Source organism: Bos taurus, chromosome 20 (genome assembly GCF_002263795.3).
Source record: "Bos taurus isolate L1 Dominette 01449 registration number 42190680 breed Hereford chromosome 20, ARS-UCD2.0, whole genome shotgun sequence".
In the NCBI taxonomy this organism is placed as follows: Eukaryota; Metazoa; Chordata; class Mammalia; order Artiodactyla; family Bovidae; genus Bos; species Bos taurus.
The window spans coordinates 49,925,744-49,950,964 of record NC_037347.1 but is presented as its reverse complement, the minus strand read 5'-3'; the positions used below and the strand labels follow the sequence as shown (position 1 = coordinate 49,950,964).

The following is a 25,221-nucleotide window of genomic DNA, read 5'->3' as shown; positions in this document are numbered from 1 at the left end:
CTTCCCTTTTCTCCTTTGATTTTCACTTCTCTTCTTTTCACAGCTATTTGTAAGGCCTACTCAGACAATCATTTTGCCTTTTTTGCATTTCTTTTCCTTGGGGATGGTTTTGATCTCTGACTTCTATACAATGTCATAAACCTCCGTCCATAGTTCATCAGGCGCTCTGTCTATCAAGTCTAGTCCCTTAAATCTATTTCTCACTTCTCAGATTTTATTTCTTTAATATAGATTTATTTATTTTAATTGGAGGCTAATTACTTTACAATACAGTATTGGTTTTGCTATACATCAATATGAATCCACCACCGGTGTACACGTGTTCCCCATCCTGAACCCCCCTCCCATCATATTGTTTTCAGAAACAAATGTGAATATTTTGAAGACACATTTAAAACTTTGTTATAGTGTATAGGCAAGTTCTTGGGTTGCCTTATTTTTAATGTCTTCCCAATTTATATCCAATAGAACTCTTCTATATATTAAAGGTAAGTTTTTATACTAGAATTACAGTTAAAATTACATCAAGTTATAAATAATAAATGACATCAAAATTGGATTAAAGACACATTATTAATATGTTTCCAAATAGCATGCTATTTGTAATTGAGCTGAAAAATGGTCATAGAACTCCTGAACACAGTGAGTGCCATTTGTTCTATCAGCAGTAAATGTCATTACTTGAAATATCTAAAGGAGACACTGGGAACAGAATGATAGAATCTCTCTGTGAAAGCCAAGATTTATATTAGCATAATAATGTTGAAAGCCTTCTCAGAAATCTACCTAAGCACAATACATTTATAACAAAGTGTTGATAGACTTGGGAATGGAAGTCCCTTTGGAAGACTCAGTGTGTCAAGTTCCAGAGAGAGCTAATGGATTATAGAATGAGTCTTGTGTCCAGCATCTTAAGCCTCTAATTTTGAAAATGTCTTATCAATCATTTTTAGACTTTAACAATTTCATCACTGTCAAAATCAAGTCATACTTAGATTAAATTAAATGGAAAGCCAGGGCCCTCAACAGAATACAGAATTCATTCAATTCATAAATGACAAAAAGTTGATTTCAATATGGCCTGATGGACTAAAACTTAAGAAATCAAGAGAAACAGATGGGTAAGTATCTGTCTATTGGTGGCTTTAAAGCAAAAATATAAAATAGGACATTAAAAAAAAAAAATGATTCCCAGGATCTAGCCACAAGGTTACTGTTTTGCAGTGGGGCTCAGGAATTTGCATGCTTAACAATCATTCTACATAATCCTGATGCGGGTGCCCATTGGTAACATCTTGAGGAATGATAGATGATATATGTATTGAAGTTAAAACAACTACTTTATGTAAAATTCTGTCTGTACAAAAATCCCTCATTAGTACCTCTATTCCTTCATTGATCACTTTTCTGAAACTCATTGCTACCTTTTTTGCTCAAGATTTCTGAAATCAAGATGGTTTTTCTGTATAAAGTTTCCTGAACATTAACAGTGGAAGTAAAATTGATAAAACTTATGACACTTGGAAGGGAGAGTTCATCTCACAGAGAACATAGAGAGGGGCCTGGGAAAAGAGACAAAGGGCAAAATAGATCTTGAACCATAATATAAAGAGATATAAAGAGAAATAGGGCTTCCCTCGAGGCCCAGCTGGTAAAGAATCCACCTGCAATGCTGGAGACCTGGGTTTGGTCCCTGGGTTGGGACAATCCCCTGGAGAAGGGAAAAGCTCCCACTCCAGTGTTCTGGCCTGGAGAATTCCATGGACTGTATAGTCCATGTGGTCGCAAAGAGTCAGACATGACTGAGTGACTTTCACTTCACTTAAAGAGAAATAAATTCAGAAGGTGTTAAAAGGCACTAAGCAAAGACCTCCATGAAGTCGTTCAGTCATGTCTGACTCTTTGCGACCCCATGTACTGTAGCCTACCAGACTCCTCTGTCCATGAGATTTTCCAGGCAATAGTACTGGAGCGGATTGCCATTTCCTTCTCCAGGGGATCTTCCCGACCCAGGTATCAAATCCGGGTCTCCCACATTGTAGGCAAATGCTTAACCATCTGAGCCACCAGGGAAGTCCCCCATATGTAGATAGAGACAGGGAAAAAACAAAAAGAGGCAAACTCTATCCACTTACCTATTGCAATGGGTCTGCCAGTATTTGTTGGGAGAAGCAGTTAGAGAGCAGAGGGATCAGTGATATGTGTCCTGCTTCTTCCACTGAACTTCATTGGCCTAAGTTTATTCATATTTGTTCATCAATTAAAAAACAAGTTGTGGCAAGGGTATAAAAAAATGCAATATATATACTCCACAGCCCAGGTCTGACAATACTTTAAATCTGCTATGCATCATTCAGAACTCACTGTCTTTGAAATAATCAATAATATTTAATTTCAAGTGAACTTAAATGTCTTAAAATTATATATCACTTTGTATTTTGTTATATAACACATGCATGGCATGTATATCAATAAACATAAAACACATACACACATGTACAACAGAGATATGAGTAAGTAAAAACCAAGGTTTTCTAAGGGACTCCTAATTTGTCTAATTAACCATTGAATAAGACTGTTAAACTATCCTACTGTAATGAAATAAATAGGGAAAGTATTTAACAACCAGTGGGCGCCGCCCAAACAGAATAAATGTTCATCATCACTTTGAATTCAAATATTAATTGACTACATGTTACTGTAAAGTTGTAAAGATAATTTTCTGGAGAAATTTGAGGATGCTTTAAGGAGAAGAGAAGCACAATACCATAGTGAAGTAATAGGAGAGTACTATTTGCAAACACTTAAATTTACTGAAGAGTAATGCCTATTTCAGGAACATATTTTTGGTGGATATTCTCATATTAATATGTTTTGTGCAAGTGGTCATAGATGCTGATAAATCAAAACTAACATCTCATTGAGTCCTCACATTAAGCTCAGAGGATGGAATGGAAAAATACTATGGAGGGAGAATGCTAATGGATCATGCTTTGCATTTCAATATAAAGGAAGTAAAAGAGACATAAAGGAAAGTGTGGGACTTATACTTCCAACTTCTCCATATGCCATCACTGATCTCCCAGGAGGATAAAGGATGATTTTAAGAGCTTCCCAGGTGGCAACATTATATATATTACTGTGGGCTAGAATCCCTTAGAAGAAATATAGTAGCTGTCATAGTAAAAAAAAAAAAAAAGAGTCCAAAATGCAGTACTTGTATGCAGTCTCATAAACAACAGAATGGTCTCTGTTCCTTTCAAATGGAAACCACTCAACATCAGAGTAATCCAAGTCTAACCCCCAACCAGTAATGATAAAGAAGCAGAATTTGAATGGTTCTATGATGACTTAAAGACCTTCTAGAACCAACACCAAAATCAGATGCTCTTTTCACCATCTGAGCTTCCCTGGTAACTCAGATGATTAAAACTTCTGCCTCCAATGCAGGAGACCCAGGTTCCATCCCTGAGTCAGGAAGATCCCCTGGAGAAGGAAATGGCAATGCACTCCAGTACTCTTGCCTAGAAAATTCCATGGATGGAGGAGCCTGGTAGACTACAGTCCATGGGGTTGCAAAGAGTGAGACACAACTAAGCAACTTCACTTTCATCATAGGGTACTGGAATTTGAAAGTAGGAAGTCAAGGGATACCTGGAGTAACAGGCAAGTTTCAACTTGGGAGTACAAAAAGGCAGGGGCAAAGGCTAGCAGAGTATTGCCAAGAGAATGCACTGGTCATGGCAAACACCCTCTTCCAACAACACAAGAGAAGATTCTACACATGGACATCACCAGATGGTCAATAGCAAAATTAGATTGATTATCTTTGCAGCCAAAGATGGAGAAGCGCTATAAAGTCAGCAAAAACAAGACCAGGAGTTGACTGTGGCTCAGATCATGAACTACTTATTGTAAAATTCAGACTTAAATTGAAAAAGTAGGGAAAACCACTAGACCATTCAGGTATGAACTAATTCAAATACCTTATGATTACACAGTGGAAGTGAGAAATAGTTTCAAGGAATTAGATCTGATAGAGTTCCTGAAGAACTATGGTGGGGGGTTCCTAACATTGTACAGGAAGTGGTGATCAAAACCATCCCCAAGAAAAGAAATGCAGAAAGGCAAAATGGTGGTCTAAGGAGACCTTACAAAGAATTGAAAAAAGAAGAGAAGTGAAAAGCAAAAGAGAAAAGGAAAGATATATCCATCTGAATGCAGAGTCCAAAGAATAGCAAGGAGAGATAAGAAAGACTTCCTCAGTGAATGATGCAAAGAAGCAGAGGAAGACAGAGGAAGTCGCTGAGTTGTGTCGAACTCTTTGCGACCTGTGGACTATATCCCACCAAGCTCCTCCATCCATAGGATTCTCCAGGCAAGAATACTGGAGTGGGTTGCCATTTCCTTCTCCAAAGACTAGAGATATCTTCAATAAAGACTAGAGATCTCTTCAATAAAGACTAGAGATCTCTTCAATAAAATTAGAGATACCAAGAAAACACTTCATGCAAAGATGAGCACAATAAAGGACAAAAAGGTATGGACCTAACAGAAGCAGAAGATATTAAGAAGAGGTGGCAAGAATACACAGAAGAACTATACAAAAAGGATCTTCATGACCCAGATAACCATGATGGTGTGATCACTCACCTAGAGCCAGACATCCTGGAATGTGAAATCAAGTAGGCCTTAGGAAGCATCACTACAAACAAAGCTAGTGAAGGTGATGGAATTCCAGTTGAGCTATTGCAAATCCTGAAAGATGATGCACTGAATATGCCAGCATATTTGGAAAACTCAGCAGTGGTCACAGGACTGCAAAAGGTCAGTTTTCATTTCAATCCCAAAGAAATGCAAAGCCAAAGAATGTTAAAACTACCACACAGCTGCACTCATCTCTCCCACTAGCAAAGTAATGCTCAAAATTCTCCAAGATAGGTTTCAACAATACTTGAACTAAGAACTTCCAGATGTTTAAGCTGGATTTGGAAAAGGCAGAGGAACCAGAGATCAAACTGACAACATCTGCTGGATCATAGAAAAAGCAAGAGAACTAAAAAATATATATATACTTTTGCTTCATTCACTATGCTAACACCTTAGACTATGTGGATCACAACAAGCTATGGAAAATTCTTAAAGAGATGGGAACACCATACCAGCATACCTGCCTCCTGAGAAATCTGTATGTAGGTCATGAAGCAACAGCTAGAACCTGACAGGGAACAAAAGACTGGTTCCAAATTGGGAAAGGAGTATGTCAAGGCTGTATATTGTCACCCTGTTTATTTAACTTATATGCATAGTACATCATGTGAAATGCCAGACTGGATGAAGTACAAGCTAGAATCAAGATTGCTGGGAGAAATATCAATAACCTCATCTATGCAGCTGATACCACCCTTATTGCAGGAAGACAAGCAGAACTAAAGAGCTTGAGGAAGCTGAAAGAGAAGAGTGAAAATGGCTTAAAACGCAACATTCAAAAAAGAAGATCATGGCATCTGGCCCCATCATTTCCTGGAAAATTGATGGAGAAACTATGGAAACAGTGACAGACTTCATTTTCTTGGGCTCCAAAATCACTGCAGATGATGACTGCAGCCTCAAAATTAAAAGACACTTGCTCCTTGGAAGAAAAGCTATGACCAACCTAGAGAGCATATTAAAAAGCAGAGACATCACTTTGTCATTAATGGTCTGTCTAGTCAAAGCTGGTTTTTCCAGTAATCATGTATGTGAGATTCGGACTATATATAAAGATGAACAGTGAATAATTGATGCTTCTGAAGTGTGGTTTTGGAAAAGACTCTTCAGAGACCCTTGGACTGCAACAGGATAAAACCAGACCATCCTAAAGGAAATCAGTCCTGAATTTCACTGGAAGGACTGATGTTGAAGCTGAAACTCCAATACTCTGGCCACCTGATGAGAAGGGCTGGTTGTCAGAAAAGTCCCTGATGCTGGGAAATATTGAGGGAAGGAGGAGAAGGGGATAACAGAGGATCAGATGGTTGGATGGCATTACCAACTCGATGGGCATAAGTTTCAGCAAGCTCTGGGTGTTGGTGATGGTCAGGGAATCCTGGCAGGCTGCAGTCTGTGGGATTGCAAATTGTTGGGCAGGACTGAGAGAGTGAACTGAATTCAAACAGGTGGTACAGTGGTAAAGAATCTGCCTGTCAGTGGAGGAGATGCAAGAGACATGGGTCAGGAAGATAAGGACAATCCCCTGGTGGAGGAAACGGCATCCACTCCAGTGTTCTTGCCTGGTAAATTCCAAGAACAGAGGAACCTGGCAGACCCCAGCCTAAGGAGTTGTAAAGGTGTTGAACAGGACTCAACATCCAAACCACTGACACTGAATACAGGCGACCAACTCAGAAAAAGAATCCATTCTCCAGGCACATACTTTGTAGCTTCTTTTCTTTTATGGGTGCTAATGTAAACTTGTTGGATCAGACTTTGCATTAGACATAACTGTGATGTGATGGAGTTGACTTTAGAAGAAATTGTTAGCACATCCATTTGAAAGATTTTCTAAACTATTTCATTCAATTAAATTTATTACTATTATGAATTACACTTCATCGACATTTGCCTCTTCTCATACTTCTTTACTGAGTTTAAACTAGAAAAGAATTAAGTAATGGTACATATTGACTCCTACAAAGTTCAACAAATGTTATTCTTGTTTTATTAATGCAGAAACAAACTGTCTGAGATCACCTCTCCTATATTCCAAAAGGACTGGACTTGAGCCTATGTCTTCTGCTCCTGGTTGGTTTGCAGAATGATGAAAAGTGTGTAGAGCGATAAAACCACATAAATTATTCAAATAAAGATGAACTTCATATGCAAATTTTTCATTCAGAAAAATAGTCAGGTTTACAAGTATCATCAAAAATCCAAAAGTAGTTTTATTGTGCGTAACATTGAACTCTCATTATAAAGTATTTTTATTGAACTGAAAAATAGATTACAGTCATGAGGTTTCTAACTTTCAAATGGGACCTCAAAATTACAGTAATTTTAAAGAGAATTAAGTTGTAGGGACAAATATATTTCACATAGTGGTCACAAGCAATATGAAACAGCTTCTAGTCTTTCCTTGTGATTTGACTGTTTACTATGTTTGTGACCAAAATTAAACATATTGTGCTGTGTTTGCTTTGTTTTGAAATTAATCAAATGAGTAAAGTGAATGCTCCTGAAAATATATGCCAGTTTATTAATTTGTAATGTATTGATAGCTCAGGGGTAAAGAATCCACTTGCAGTGAGGGAGACTTGAAGATGTTGGTTCAATACCTGGGTCAGGAAGATCTCCTGGAGTAGGAAATGGCAACCCACTCCAGTATTCTGGGAAATCCCATGAGCAGTGGAGTCTGGCAGGCTACAGTCCATGGGGTCACAAAGAGTAGGACATGACTGAGTGACACAGTGAAAACAACTATAAAAGTTAGTCACCATCTTTTGAGAACATTTGGAAGGCACAAAGGGAAAAATACACCTATAATCCTCACTGCTTTAAGGTCACCCATTATAATATAACATATTGTGTTGGTATAATTTCTTTGTATTGCCCTCCAATAATTAACATAAGGTACTCAGTAACATATTACACACATCCATATGTAAAAGATAGTGTATTTATAGTCTATATCTGTTTTAATGGAATACTTTACAGTAACCATTTTTGCTTATTGTTAAATATTACTCAAAACTTTAAAGTCTGTATTATATTACTTTCTGTGGTTGACTGAATAATAGACTCCCAAATATATGTCCCATGAATGTGACATTATTTGGAAAAAAAAGTCTCTACAGATGTAATTTAGTTAAGAATCTTGATATGAGATCATCATCAATTAACTGGATCAGTCTCAATTTCAAAGACACATATCCTAGAAGAAAGAAGAAAAGACAGAGACACACAGGAGAGGAAGCATTGTGAAGATCAAGGCTGAGACTGGAACCACGCATCTAAAAACCAAGAATTGCAGCTGCCCCAGAAGCTAGGGGAGGCATGGAACAGGTTTTATCTGAGTCCTTGCAAGGAAGCATTCCTGCCAACGCCATGGTTTCCAGGGTTCCAGACATGTGAGAAAATAAATTTCTGTTGTTTTAAGCTACACAGTTTAAGATGATTTGTAATAGCAAACTCAGAAAATTAATATGCATCTTATGGATTGAGTAATATTTGTTGTAACAATTATTTTCAAGAGGTTATGCAATAACCATACCAAATTATCTATAGAAAACTTTATGAGCATTCCTGATGATGCCTATAAATTAGATACCTAAGCACTGAATTTGAATATTTTAAAAAATTGAGATTTTAAATTATCCCTCAAAATAATTTTACACTCCCACTAATAGTTAAGTATGGTCTTCAAAATAGTTAAGCTTGGTCTTCAAAAAGACCAAGCAGTTTTTTTTTAAATAGTTTGTACAGATTAGAAATAAGAAAGGGTTGCTTTTGGAAATGAAAGTTGACATTATGCAATTTAATATTCATAATTCCATCAATATCATGCTTTTTAAATTTTTTTCCTATTCCTATAACTTAGAATATCAGCTGAAAGCTGATTATTAAGGAAGAACTTCAGTGAGAGCTTACCCTTCAGAAGATATGATTCCCACTAATGTTTCTCTTCATTAGCATAGATGATCAGAAATTACCAGTAAAATGTATGTATCTTTGATTAATCTCATAAGCATGTAGAGATAATGGATATAATAGAGAATTTAAGTGTGTTTTTCATAACTTTTCTCTAAAATTGACCAATGAGATTCCAATAGGAAAAATTTATATTAATAGATACACAGTAATTATAAATTCAAATCCATTTGAATAACTTTCAACAAGATTATCAAAATAAAACTTTAAAATTCAGATAATTATTCCACATATTAATCAGTAGTAGTATTAAAAAGAAACTTATAAAAATCTTATTTTTAAATATATACTATCTTTGTTGAATTCTTTGTATTAATTTATATAGGCAAAATAAAATAATAAAGGCAGCTAAAAAGAAAATTTTAATTTTCTGTTTTAAGATATTATTACTATAGTTCCAAAAGGAATAACATATAAATGTTTTGGTTAGTTTTTGCTTTTTTATTTGTTATTCATAGCAACTAGTGAGTTCACATAAAAAATCCTGTCTCTTAAACACTTTTAAGAGTAGAAGGTATATCTAAGAATTTGCTTCTTAAGAGAAAAAGTTCTTAAGGACAATTGCTATGCTTGTAAATTCAGAAGAGATTGAAATTTTGTATATGGTGACAAGACATAATATACTAACAATCTCAAAATCTTCTTAGTTTTGTCACTTCCATAGAGAGAAAAGGGAAAGTTTATCATAAGCAAATACAGAATTATGTCATTTAAGATGGACTGTCATTTATGAAGCCCCAAATTATTTATTTTAATAGTATTTTAAGATATGTCAAATATAAAGGCAAAGTCATTAAACATTCGCAAATTAATACATTATTATTATAGTTTGTAGCACTCTAAGAAGGAGAAGGCAATGGCACCCCACTCCAGAACTCTTGCCAGGAAAATCCCATGGGCGGAGGAGCCTGGTGGGCTGCAGTCCATGGGGTCGCGAAGAGTCAGACAGGACTGAGTGACTTCACTTTCACTTTTCACGTTCATGCATTGCAGAAGGAAATGGCAACCCACTCCAGTGTTCTTGCCTGGAGAATCCCAGGGACAGGGGAGCCTGGTGGGCTGCTGTCTACGGGTCGCACAGAGTCGGACACGACTCAAGCGACTTAGCGGCAGCAGCAGCAGCACTCTAAGAAGTTTGATCTCTATTGAAATAGTTTTCTTTTTGTAGAATATATTTAGCCATTGGCCAATATTTTAGCCATAACGGAAGGGAGTCACCCAAAACCAAAGTGACATGAAACCACAGAAGCATGGCTGGAGGATGTATAATACCGGATATCCTGGTTGTTTAGATTTACATTTGTTACAATAGGTTGATGGGTTTTAACACCAGAACGGACATTATTTTAGGAAAAATGTATTTTATTTGGTAAATGTTATATATATATATATATTCATCACTTCTATAATTTAATGAGATTTTAAATTTTGTGTGTTTTAGTTATGTATAACTAATAGTTCTGCTTTTAAAAATACCAGAAATGCCCTCGTTTAAAAAAGAAAATTGGTTAATATATGTGATCAATTAATTCATCTAACAAAAGTTAGAATTGATAAAAGTATTTATACTCATCCAATAAATGTAATATTTTTAAATGTTACAACTTAAAAATTGTTTTTGTAGCAGACAATATTCATATACAATTACTAATAGCTTGCCTGTAGTTAGTGTTCTTACCATGTGTCAGGCACTATTTGAAGTGATGTTTCTGTGTTGTTATTTAAGTATTGTTCAAAAGCAATCAGGTTAATAGAACTTTTATTATCCTCATTTGAAAAATAAAGAACATGATAGAATGAATGGAAAGTTATTCATTTGCTTTAGGTAATAAAACTAGAAAAATTTAGAACTAGGATTTGAACTCAAGAAGTATAACTAAAGCGCTTACATTCTTATTACATTATCCTGGTACCTACTTCTAGAAAGAATTACTAAGTTGCGCAGATATTTATAAAGTACTATAAGTCATCGTGAAAACAGATTTAATGCAGTAACTGTCCAGTTTCTGAGGAAAGGTAAGATTTATATCCTTCTTTAGTAATATGTTGTATATATTAATGATGATCTTTATTTAAACTTGTATATTTGGATATATTTATATGTACTTCTCTCTTCTAGAGTGAAACTTTTAGCAAATCGCCCATCCAAGCATGAACAGCTGGAAACCTTGTTTAAAATATACAAAATATTTCTTTTAACTCATCAGGGAGCTTCTAAAATATTTGTCTCATAGATTTTAGGTAGCAAGAGCATCAAAAGAAAGAAAGTGGCAAATAAGTTCAATCTCTATTTCCCCCGGAGGAGTTCACTGATCTACAAAATGCCCTGAAAGCCTGAGAAGACTAACAAGGCTTTCGGAGGCCCATGAAATCTAAAGTTAAATTTCAAGATTTTCTAAGAATAACATGCCTGGATGTTGCTTTGTTGTTTAATAGTTAATTCATGTTTGACTCTTTGAGACTTCATGGATTGCAGCACACCAGGCTTCCCTGTCCTTCATTATCTCCTGCAGTTTGCTCAAACTCATGTCCATTGCGTCCGTGATGCCATCCAACCATCTCAGTCATCCCCTTCTCCTGCCTTCAATCTTTCCCAGCATCAGGGTCTTTTCCAAAAAAGTCAGCTCTCCCCATCAGGTTGCCAAAATATTGTAGCTTCAGCTTCGGCATCAGTCCTTCCAATGAATATTCAGAATTGATTTCTTTTAGGATTGACTGGTTTGATCTGCAGTCGAAAGGACTCTCAAGAGTCTTCTGTGGCACCACAGTTCAGAAGTATCAATTCTTAGTCACTTAGCCTTATTTATGGTCTAATTCTTACATCTGTACATGACTACTGGAAAAACCATAGCTTTGACTGTACGGACCTTTGCTGGCAAGGTGACGTCTCTACATTTTAAGAATCTGTCTAGGTTTGACATAGCTTTCCTTCTCAGCTGCAAGAATCTGTTAATTTCATGGCTGTCGTCACTGTCTGCAGTGACTTTGGAGCTCAAGAAAATAAAATGTGTCACTGGTTCCAGCTTCTCCTCTTCCATTTGCCATGAAGTGATGGGACCAGATGCCATGATCTTAGTTTTATGAATATTGACTTTAAAGCCAGCTTTTTCACTCTCTGTTTTATTCTCATCACCAAGGCTCTTTAGTTCTTCTTTGCTTTCTACCATTAGTGATATCATCTGCATATCTGAGATTATTGATATTTCTCCTGGGAATCTAGATTCCAGCTAGTGATTCATCAAGCATTTCACATGATGTACTGTGCATAGAAGTTAAATAAATAGGTTGACACCTTGACATACTCCTTTCCCAATTTTGAACCAGTCCATTTTTCCATGCCCGGTTCTAACTGTTGCTTCTTTACTTGCATACAGATTTCTCAGGAGACAGGTAAGGTGGTATTTATTTAGCATAATCAATGAAGCATAAATAGATGTTTTTCTGAAATCCCTTTGCTTTCTCTATGATCCTAAGAATGTTGGCAATTTGATCTCTGTTTCCTCTGCTGTTTCTAAATCCAGCTTGTACATCTGGAAGTTCTCGGTTCACGTACTGTTGAAGGCTAACTTGAAGGATTTTGAGCATTACCTTGCTAGCATGTGAAATGAGTGCAATTGTATGGTAATTTGAACACTCTTTGGCATTGTCCTTCTTTGATATTGTAATGAAAATGACCTTTTGCAGTGCTGTGGCCACTGTTGAGTCTTCCAAATTTGCTGACATATTGAGTGCACACTTTCACAGCATCTTCTTTAGGGTTTTAGATAGCTCAACTGGAATTCCATCACAGTGTTCCTGGTACACAAGAGCAAATGAAAGTACTTTTGCTTGAAGGTAAAGCAAGCTAAGCAAATTAGAACTAGACAACTCACATGAAGACTGAAACCCAAATCTGAATAATGCCAATTGCTGATTAGATGGATTTGGTCTACTTTTAGCCTAACTTCCTGATTTTTAAACTTCTTACAGAAGCAAAGACAGATTCAAAAACTTTGTGGAGCAAGATACCATTCTCAGAGTCTCACTATTGATATTTCTCCACACTTATTTCCAGATTTTGATTTAAAACAATCAGTAAGTTCATATTGTTAACAACGCTCACAACTTCTCAAATGCTGCATGTTATATGAGTCAAAACATTCCTATCTGAGTATATCACAACCCAATTTGCTCCATGTTACTTTTAGATTCACTACACTAACATTCGCTAGCAGAAATACGGTTCTTGCTCCTAACTGACCAACAAGATGTGTGCAATTCCAAAATTCCATCCTGACATTTTTCTCTCTAGGACCACTTCCTTTATTGATTGTCAAGGTCTAGATTTTTCCAGAATCAGTCCTTGACAAAAGGATTGAAATAGTTCATAAAGAACTGTTTTCAGAAAATACCAACAGGGAATGAGAAATGAGATATGTAAATCCAGGAGCAAGTGCAACTTTATCTAGTGGAGAAAGTTAAACTGGAGCTTAATTCCATTGAGGGAATACCCTGAGAAGCAATACTGATGGAATATCTATACACGAGCTATTATATATTGTTGCCTGTGGGTTGCTCCCAGAGAATGTTAATTCCCCCATGTCTGGCTTGCCTCAAATGGAGACTGAGTGTCCTTCCACAGCTGATGAAGACCTCAAAGGAGGTGCTGGCCATTGAAAGATGGACAGCATGTATTACAACAGCAATGGGAATTATTTGTGATAGGATGGTAGAGTGTGCTCCATAGTCCCAAATCTCCTTTGTTCCAGATTCTTCCACATTACATCTGACTCAAGGACTGAACTATGTTTAGTCAACTCTATTAAAAAGAGAGACAATGAGTATATGTGTAACCGTCCTCTCTCTCTTTAATGATTTTCCCCAGAATTTGTTGTGTTTATTTGGGAGAACCACAACATTAGCTTCTTTTCCATGAGCATTGTACTTAATTGATAAAACTTACTGGAAAGAAACAATCTATTCATTAATGTTTTCAATGGGTGTTATGGACATGAGGTTTTTCAGGTGGAGCTAGTGGCAAAGAACATGCCTGCCAATGCAGGAGACATAAAAGACAAGGGTTCAATCCCTGAATTGGGAAGATTCCTTGGAGGAGGCATGGCAACCCACTCCAGTGTTCTTGCCTGGAGAATCCCATGGACAGAAGAGCCTGGTGGTCTACAGTCCATAGGCTTGCAAAGAGTAGGACACAACCAAAGTGAATTAGCAAGCACACACATGGTGGCCACATGATTTTTGGATTCATCACAAGTCTTCATCACAGAGCTCAAAGAGATTCTCAGCTTCACCTTTTATTGATTGGGGTAAGACTTGGTCTCCTTTTTCAAACCTGCATATCTAGATTTCTCTACTTCTTTCCTACCATGTCTGATTCCAAACTATTCTTTTATTCTAAGAGTTCCCTTTTTTATTGCATCATATTGTATAAACTGACTAAAGTTTCAAATGATACTAAATTCTGATTTTCTACCCTTTACCCCCAAAGTTCTGTAGAAAATTCTGAAAGAGATAGGATGCTGGGGTCCAGCCCTGGTGGATCCAGGGAATTCAAAGCGGTGACGGTGTTGGCAATCAGGAAACAATAGCTTATTTAAATGTTAATTAAAGGTATAAAGAGTGGTTAAATAAGGATAGCTCAGTGAGAAAATTCAGTGGAGAAAAGAGGCTGAATAACTTGGTTTACATGGAAAGCTAATAAAATTCCATGATAAGGAACTTGTGTCACCTACATAGGCCACAGGCGTCCTCCCATTCTCCCCAAGGATATGAGAAACTAAGGCCTCTGCAGTCAGATCTTAGAAGCCCAGGCATAATTAGTAGGCTTGACGAGCCTCCACGCTCCAGATGGGAATTCAGCCAGAAGGTGAGAGAAAGAACGATATGGGGAGACCAGTTTTTCTAGGAACTGATCTGATTATTTTCCAGGGTCCGCTTTTATACACAGAGATGTAATACAAAAGTCACCTGGGGTCAGCAGTCCCAACTTTTATCAAAATCAGGTGCTTCATACAAATGTACACAAAGGTCTTAGGGGTGTTACATCATCTTCTGGCCAGGGGGGCCTGCTGACAATTTACGACCCTTTCTTTGTGATAGTGGTCAGTCAACCAGAACACTTATTTCTCCAGGGGTGATTTATTCCTAAACCAGGTGCCACCTTTTGAAGGCACCAGATAAAGTTGCATTCCTATAGGATGAGGGTGCAGTGGGTTCTAATTAAGAAAAGAATTTGCTTAGCCTAAGGTCTAACGTGATTAATATCAAAAGTTAATACTTATTTCTTCTATATATTCATTAATGTGTATAAGGGCAGTGGATGTGGAGACTTAGCAGCAAACATTGGCTCAACAAATGAAAAACCCTTCACCAATACAATTTCTAATCAGCCCACTATACTACACTAATAATTTCCTAACTTCTCAAAAGAATCTGTTTTTAGAAGGTTTAAAGCATCTCGTGCCTCTCATGGTTGGGAGGCTGTGAACAATCACATGTGGCCGGACAAACCTGTCAGGCAGGCTAGAGAACCTTCAGAGGAGTTTGTAGGTTGAAATACTCCTGTCACGCCCAGGAATTTATTATTAACTGGAGCTCTAAGTTAACTCCTTCTCTGAAAGAGGTGGTGGGGGACAGCCCCCCATAAAGTCAGAAGTGTAGGTGAGAACACAAAGCAGTAAAGTAGGCAGACTCTGGTTTTGGGGGTAGATGCTCGAGAATTTCCAGGGGGACTCCTGAGGCTTGATCCCCCTTTGTGTATGCCAAGCCTCCTTCCTCATGACCTTTGCCACAGGAAGAGTTCCTCACGCTGGCTCCTGGCAATAGGAATACCAGACTATCTGACCTGCCTCTTGAGAAACCTAAATGCATGTCAGGAACCAACAGCTAGAACTGGACATGGAACAACAGACTGGTTCCAAATAGGAAAAGGAGTACTTCGAGTCTGTAAATTGTCAACCTACTTATTTAAGTTCTATGCATACTACATCATGAGAAATGCTGGTCTGGAGGAAGCACAAGGTGGAATCAAGATTGCTAGGAGAAATATCAATAACCTCAGATATGCAGATGACACCACCCTTATGGCAGAAAGTGAAGAAGAACTAAAGAGCCTCTTGATGAAAGTGAAAGAGGAGAGTGAAAAAGTTGGCTTAAAACTCAACATTCAGAAAACTAAGATCATGGCATCTGGTCCCATCACTTCATGGCAAATAGATGAGAAAACAGTGGAAACAGTGGCAGAATTTTTCGGGGGGGGGGTGGGGCTCCAAAATCACTGCAGATGGTGATCGCAGCCATGAAATTAAAAGACACTTACTCCTTGGAAGGAAAGTTATGACCAACCTAGGCAGCATATTCAAAAGCAGAGACAGTACTTTGCCAACAAAGGTCCATCTAGTCAAGGCTGGTTTTCCTAGTGGTTGTGTATGGATGTGAGAGTTGGACTATAAAGAAAGCTGAGTGGTGAAGAATTGATGCTTTTGGAGTGTGGTGTTGGAGAATACTCTTGAGAGTCCCTTGGACTGCAAGGAAATCCAATCATTCCATCCTAAAGTAGATCAGTCGTGGGTATTCATTGGAAGGACTGATGTTGAAGCTGAAACTCCAATCTTTTGGCCACCTGATGAGAAGAGCTGACTCACTGAAAAAGACCCTGATGCAGGGAAGGATTGGGGGAAGGAGAAGGGGACGACAGAAGATGAGATTGTTGGATAGTGTCACCGACTAGAAGGACATGGGTTTGGGTGAACTCCGAGAGTTGGTGATGGACAGGGAGGCGTGTTGTGCTGCGGTTCATGGGGTCACTAAGAGTCGGACATGACTGAGCGACTGAACTGAACTGAACTGAACCCCCAAAGTTACAATTTCTTCTTAATTTAAGATTCAGTATTTGCCTTTCAATTTAAATCAGGCAAAAATATAACCAAACATTTCACCATGGCAGGTTTACCATTTTTTTTATTTTTTAGGATAACCATTCTTCTAGACTCACTATTATTATCCTTGCTGCCAAACATTCATCTGTGCAGTGAATTAAACACTTTCTTCTGACGTCATGCCACTGCACACAAGAAGGTGAAATAGACATAACCAGGTAGTAAGATATGGGGATAGTATAAGCTGGATACAAGGGAAGCTTGAGTTAAACAAAGAACAGAGGAGGTGATAAGACACTCCCATATGAAAAGGTTCCAACAGGATTTGTTAATTAATTAAATTGTAGGAAAAGGAAAGAGAGATGTTAAGTGACTTTTGGGTTTTTCTTTGGCACTTCAAAGGACTGTCAATTAAAGTAATTGGGAAGATTGGAAGAACAGTGAGAGCTGAAGGTGTGGAAAAATACAGAGAGCTTTCTGGAGTTCTCAATTTTGGCAACTGAACAGATAGTTCAATTAAGTAAAGATGGAAGTTGAGATCTCAAGAGAGAATTGAAATGTAGGCACATAAATTTGAAAGTTATGACTAATAGGGATCTCTTTAAGGCCATGTGCCTTTATGAGACCTTGAAGGAAAAAAAGTATAGGTGGAGGAGGGTAGTAAACCAATTCTCAAACCTAGTCCTTCAAAATTATTAGTTCTTTCAGAGAAAAATGATATATGAAAAAAGAAGCTATAGTAAATTGTCATTGGAATAGTAGGAAAATAGTGTTGAGAAATGTTATTATCTTTGTTTTATTTTCTCAGCATAGCTGTACCAGAATGTACAATGAAGAGAAAAATCCCTTTTTTATTCAGCACAATAAGGTATTTTCCAGTAGTTGTGAGATTTTAAATTTGTCATAATCCTCCTGTAACAAAGAATTTGCTATTCCTGTAAAAGACTAATTGCTATCCATTTCTACTAAACAGAAAATCATTTGAAAACGAATTGTGGGGGAAAAAAAAAGAAAATGAATTGGACTTCCTTGGTGGGCTAGTGGTGCGAAGTACACCTTGCAGGGAACCTGGGCTCCATCCATGGTCTCCATCCATGATCCGGGAAGACCACACATGCCACTGCACAACTGAGCTCATGCAGCACGACTACTGAGCCCTTGCTCTAGAGCCTGTGAGCCACAACAACTGAAGCCCGAGTGCCCAAGAACCTGTGCTCCACAACTAGAGAGTAGTCTTAGCTTCTCTCACCTAGAGGAAGACTGCAGACAGCAACAAAGACCAAGCACATCTAACAAATAAATAAATAAACATTTTTAAAAACTGAATTGAGGGATATGTAGGAGTACATTTGACCAGAATGAAAAGCTTCACTAAATTTAAATTCTGGAAAGATAAAACAATAGAGGCAATCAAGGAAAATTTTATAAGGTAAAATTTGTTTTTATAGCTATGTATAATTCCATGATAAATTTTTCAATTATGATATATTGTGACGTCTGAAGTGAAGGGTTAGCCACTCAGTTGTGTCCAACTCTTTGATCCATGGCTCCTTTGTCCATGAAATTCTCCAGGCTAGAATACTGGAGTGGGTGTCATTCTCTTATCCAGAGGATAGTCCCAAACTAGGGATTGAGCCAGGATCTCTCAGATTGCAGGAGACTTCTTTACTGTTTGAGCCATGATGATATAGCGTAGAGCTTCTAAATACTCAAAAATTGCAATGTGCATACGTACTCAGAAACTACAAGGCTTTAGGTAAATACCGATATCATAAGGGTTTATAATATGTTGGGAGAATAAATCCAATGGTATTACAGTACACACAATATGCAAGTATTAATAACAAATATATATGTATGAATGTTCCCCTGGTGGCTCAGTGGTAAAAAATCTGCCTATCAATGCAGAAGATGAGGGTTGAATCCCTATGTTGGGAAGATCCCCTGGGGAAAGAAATGGCAACCCTCTCCAGTATTCTTGCCTGCGAAATCCCATGGACAGAGGAGCCTGGTGAGCTGTCATCCATGGGGTTACAAAAAGAGTCAGACCCAACTGAGTGACTAACCAAAACAAAGCACATCACATGTATGTACACATACGTATATAAGCATATGTGTGCACATCCATTTGTGCATACATGCACATGCATACACCCAGAGTTTCACTTCTCTTTGTGTGGTCTGTCTTGGCACAACGTCAAAACCCAGATGAAAAGTCCTGTCTCTTAGTTTTCTGACTTTCCTTCCTCTGCTCATGATGCACATTTTTTTTTCTTTCGTTCCTGTTGCCTTTAGAATCTGGCTATCTATGGTACAAATATGCTTCAAGGTAGTAAATGCAACCGATTGTTCTCTATTAATTCTTTAGCTAGATAATGTGTTACATCTCCAAGGAAATGTAATGCCTAGCTCTCTATATACATCTCTTGTAAAAAGCCCACAGGGAGAAGCACTAATGCTGGAAATTTAGAAAGATCCAACTGGGAGTTAATTTATTCAGGGGAGACTTTCTTAGAGTCCTTAAATCTCATTAATAGAGCAGCTGCCTACCCTAATAATGCATAAATCAATCCCACATGCTAAAAGTTGCTCAAGGAATGGGAATACTTTCAGTTCAATTTCTTCTAAGAGTGATAGCAAACAAAATGCCTCTTGTCATTTGGGTGATAGCACTTTTTCCACTACTAAGGTTTTAATAAATAGAATTAGGCTTGAAATTTAAATGATTAGGCAAATTTATAAATAAGATCCCTACTTTTATAGTTATGCACAATAATCTATGCATAATGTTTTATGTGGGAAATATTAAATGAAAAATAAAAACATACTTAATTCATTTTTGTTTAATAGATAATGTGTACCCAGTTTCATGGTCACAAGATTTACATATATTGATTACTTTCTGTGAAAAATGGCTGGATCCCAGGAAGATAGCTATAGTAATATTCTTGTTTGGCTGTTTAAATTCTCTATTGCCAGAATTTCAAAACTTATTAATCATCACTATGCAAATGACCACTCATCTGAGTTCAGTGTATTTTTTTCAAATTGTGGCTGGACCATCTATCTATGTTGCTCACCAGGAACTTTACACAATATGGATAAAACTTGTATCATGTTTATTAAATTCATTTTAAAATCAGTTTTGTTCTTTTGCTATACCAGTCAAAGTTATTCATTGTTAATTTTTTATTCTACTTTCTTGGTCATATTCTATACCCAGGCTGTTCTTAAATCAGATTGAAATTATGGTTCAAATACTTATTATCCATCTTTCCTCTCCCTTCTATTTCAATTACAATTTTCTATGTACTCTACATGCATATTCCCTACTGGCATGTTTTCTCAATCAGGTCTGCCTTTCATACTGTAGTCTGTAACATAATCAAATGTGAGCTCTTAGATCAAAATTTTCCAAATCTAAAAATAGAAGTGTATATGTAAATCCTATTTAATAATTAAGATAATTAACACAGTACTAGAAGGAAAAGATGGTGTCTTCAGTATGAAGTCAATTGGATATGCATCATGAAGGGGCATCTACCTTGGCCACTACTTTATACCATATAAAAAATTAATTCGAGATGGATTTAGATCTAGATGTGAAAAGTAAACAATAATAACTTAGATAAAAATAGATTTTTTGGGCCTTGGAGTGGGCCAAGCTTTATTAGAAAACAAAAAGTACTAACCTAAAGAGAAAAAATATGATAAATGTGGATTGCATTAAGATTAAAGCTTCTATTTCTGAAAAGACATAATTAAAAGAGTACAAACCAAGTCATGATATTAGAGATAATGATACTGTGCATAACTTCAATAAAGTATGTTCATTCTGTACAAAGAATTTCAAGACATGGGTATGAAAAAAGAAAGGATAACATGTACTTGGACAAAAGACAAGGTATTGACAACTTTATGAAGAAAAGACAAACTGAAACCACAACGATATACTACTACCCACTCAACTGAATAGCAAAATGAACAAGAAATGACAAGTTTGGTGAGGTGGTAGGAGAGCTGGAATCCCCTGTGATGGTGGGAGAGTACACTGATACAAGTACATTGGGAAGGTCATTGCATGTACCTAATGAAACAGAATATATGATCAGAAATTTCACACTGAAGTTTACATCTTCCAGAAAAAAAAAAATATATGTTTACCATAAGACATAGCATAATAGTTATGCTGCTGCTAAGTTGCTTCAGTCGTGTCCGACTCTTAGCGACCCCATGGACTGCAGCCTACCAGGCTCCGCCATCCATGGGATTTTCCAGGCAAGAGTACTGGACTGGGGTGTCATTGCCTTCTCCATATAATAGTCATAGTGCTCCAAATTTGTAATTTGCCCAAATGCTCAACAGTGAAATAAGAAAATATGCTATTTCCATGAGGGAATACTTTATAGCAATCAAAATAAATTCTACTAATGATGTAGAAATACAGCCAGATATCTCAAATATAATATTGAACAAAAGAACCAGACACATAAGAGAAAATTAATGTGATTTCATTTAGGTAAATAACAAAATCAATATATGCATACAGTGGAACATTAATCAGCCATGAAAGGGTGTGAAATTCTGAGACATGCCCTGAAATATGGATAAGCCCTGAAAATATTAGATTAAGTGCAATGAACCAGACAGAAAAGGACAGATATTGTATGACTGTACCTATCTGAAATATCTAAACTAATAAAATACATAGAGAGAGAGAATAGATTAGAAGCTACCAGAGGGTGAGGGGAAATGCAGAATGAAAAGTATTTGCTAAATGGCACAGAGTTCTATCTGGTGTGATGAAAACTTTTGGGAAATGAACATGAGTGATGGTTGCACAACATTGCAAATACATTTAGCACCATTCAATTGTATTTTGTAACATAGTTAAAATAGCAAATCTCATGCCATATATATATCATGCAGTATTTATATATATACACACATATAGTTTAAAATAAAAAGAAAATAATAATTTAAAAAATATTGATGCTTTTGAACTGTGGCATTGGAGAAGACTCTTGAGAGTCCCTTGGACTGCAAGGAGATCAAACCAGTCAATCGTAAAGGAAATAAGTCCTGAATATTCATCGGAAGGACTGATGCTGAAGCTGAAGCTCCAATACTTTAGCCACCTGATATGAAGAACTGAATCATGGAAAAAAAACCTGATGCTGGGAAAGATTGAAGGCAGGAGGAGAAGGGGATGACAGAGGATGAGATGTTGGATGGCAGCACAGACTCGATGGATATGAGTTTGAGCAAGCTCTGGGAGTTGGTGATGGACAGGGAAGCCTGGCCAGCCGCAGTCCATGGGGTCCCAAATAGTCGGACACGACTGAGTAACTGAACTGATGCTAAGATTTAACTACCAAATGTTCATTATGAAATGTTGTTAAAAGTAATACCACTGTTTTGTTTTACAAATTAGATGCACATCATTAAAACAGAAAGATTTATACCAGAATATTTCTCAGGGAGTGAATTTTATTTCCTTTGATCATTTATCGTATTTTCTCCATTTTCTACAACGCAAAGGTGTATTACTTTTCTAAGCAAAAATTAACAAAAGTTTTAGAGTCAAACAAGCAAACAAACAAATTCTATGCCCATAAATGTGTGCCTAGTTTATCCATGGAACTAGATAATGAGGGAAAGAAAGCATAAGAAGTGATATATTGATTTTGCTTTTTGATGGGTATTGGTCATGCAGGGATATTTATTTTGAACCATACACTTATGTATTTTTATGTATGCATATTGCACTTAAAGAATATTTTTAAAATAAGTAGGGTATTCTCTGTTAATTTAATAAGAGACATTCATAAATAATGAAATTGTTCTAATTACATTTTAGATATATTGTTTCCTTTTGTAATAAGCAGCCTTTTCATTTTTCAAAGGAAATACTCTCTAAAAACATCTTTGCTCATCTTTCTGAACTTATTTTCATGGCAGCAAGGGAAACGCAGACCTAGAGAACAGAATTGTGAACACATGGGGGAATGAGAGGAAGAGACAAATTAAAAGAATAATATTAAAACATATATATTACCATGTGCAAAATAGAAAACCAGTGGAAATTTTCTATATGGTGCAGAGAGCTCAAAACCAGCGCTCTGTGACAACCTAGGGGAGTGGATTGGGGTGGGAAGTCGAGTGAGGTTCAAGAGGGAGGGGTCATGCATACGCCTATGGCTGATCCATGTTGATATATGGCAGACTAACACAACACTGTAAAGCAATTATCCTTCAATTAAAATTTTTAAATGGTAATATTTATGTATATTTTGCAGAATGTTAAGGATCGTCAATAACCTGACTTTTGTGGTCATTCAATAAATACTGATTGAATGAGAAAAATCATTTTTCATCTTTTAAACAGAAAGTTCTCTTAAGTACTGTGTGTCTCATTTTACTCCCTTCTCTCTGCTTGTCTATATAATTTAAAAAGTTCTGACATATGATGGGCAGATACTGCATCAGTTTCAAGATATAAAGGTTGATGATTTGCTCCCATTACTGGACTCTCACATAAAAAAAATAAAATAAAATAAAAGTTAGAGCTTAACCTCCAATAGCAGAAAGAGACAAAAATTCAGGTTAGTTATAAAAAAGCAAAGCTTTGTATGTTAAGAGAGATGACAGAGGCAAAGTGTATTGGTACATTAGCAGGAAAGCTTTTCTAAAAAGTACTAAGCTACAGATTGAAAGTTAATAATTAGTTGTCATGCAAAGAGTATGATGAGAGTGGGGTGGGAACATCTGGATAAAGATACTTCACATGGTCAAGTGTGACAAGAAAAAAAAATCAGCTAGAGGACAGTTACATGAGAGGTGGGCCAAGCGTAAGGTAGGAAACCAGTTTAGATCTCATTGAAGAGTGTGATTTGTCTGGAAGATCTTTAAGATTTTAAGAAATATTAATAATAATAATAATAATGAAGACATATTATTAATAGAGGAGGGCATGGCAACCCACTCCAGTATCCTGCCTGGAGAATCCCATGGACAGAAGAGCCTGGTAGGCTACAGTCCATTGGGTCCAACAAAGGGTTGGACATGACTGAAGTGACTTGTCATGCAGCATTCACATATTAATAATAATAGTAATACACACACTAACATTTTTAGAAGATGTCTCAGAATAATGTATGGAGAACAGATGTAAATGGACAAGTGCAGATCATGGAGAATTAATCAGAAAACATTGTGCCTATGCAGTTTTTAAAAAGATGAAAAAAAAGAAAACATTGTGCCTATGTAGCTAACAGCGATTGATGTCATTGACTTTGGTAGTGTGGATCAGAGAAATATGTATGCTCTTAATGTATTCTCAAGTATATATGTGTTTAAGGTATTTGGGGTGAGGTTAAATGAATAGAAATTAGTAACAAAATAGAGGTTTGATAAATCATAAGTTGATGGCATGGGAAGATAGCTGATAATGGAAGACCAAAGAAGGAACAGATGTGACGGTCAAAAGTTTAATAATAATTTAAAAAAATTCATAGTTAAATCAGCACCTCTCTAAATACTTGTGAATGCTTGTCATGCATCTAAACAGAGATGTCAAATATGAAGTTGGCTGTATACATAGGATATGCAAAAAAATATTGAGTTTATATCTACATCTATCTATCTATGGAATTATACACAATTTTAAAGAACATGGTCTGGATGATATAATCTAAGAAAGACAGCAGAGAGATAAAAGTAGAGGGCTCACAAGCCAAAGTGTATAAACAGCAAAACAAAAATACAAACAAACCAGAAACTAAAAACATTCATTGGTCAAGGAGAGACAGAAAAACAAGAAAAAGAGAAGTGACTAGACAGGTAAAACTCACATTGAAGAGTACTGTTGTCATAGAAATTAAAAAAAAAAAAAAACACTGTGGTTCAAGATAGAGCTAATGGCCCTCTGCTGTGAAAACTCTAAAGAAGTCAAGGAAAAGGACTATGAAAAGCAAAACAGAAACTTCCTCTGCTGTTTTCATGGATGGTTAAGTGTGCACGTAACATCTCAGAGACAGCAACCCCAAATCCATACCTAAAACAAACACAACACATGGTCCCCTTGTCTAGTTATGTGTAGTCGTTCAATCAATGCAACTCGGAGTCTTCTGTCATACTTCACAAACCAACTTTACTCTGACTTTTGTAATGCTGATCTCCAAAGATATGTGACCACTTATGCACACTTGAAAGGGCTTCCCAGGTGGCTCAGTGAATAAAGAATTTGTTTGCAATGCAGGAGATGCAGGTTTGATCCCCGGATTGGGAAGATGACCTGGAGGAGTGCATGTCAACCCACTGCAATATTCTTGCAGGGAGAATAGCATGAACAGAGGAACCTGTCAGGCTACAATCCATAGGGTCACAAAGAATTGGACACAACTGAAGTGACTAAGCACACACAAGCATGCAGATATAATAATAATGTGAATCTTTTCTTTTTTTTTTTTAATCATGAACAGAATTCTTATAAATCTGGTAATTTAAGTAACCTTACCACTGCTACTTTAAATAAAGACTGTATTTGGTACCAGGTTGTTACTATGCTAAAGCCTTTGACTGTGTGGATCACAAGAAACTGTAGAAAATTCTTGAAGAGATTGGAATACCAGATCATCTTACCTGCCTCCTGAGAAACCAG

General features: G+C 36.7%; 1 pseudogene; it reads left to right on the top strand.

The window, feature by feature from the left end:
- LOC100138884 (histone-lysine N-methyltransferase SETMAR-like) overlaps window positions 1-25,221 on the top strand; it is a 90,784-nt pseudogene that overhangs the window by 23,934 nt on the left and 41,629 nt on the right.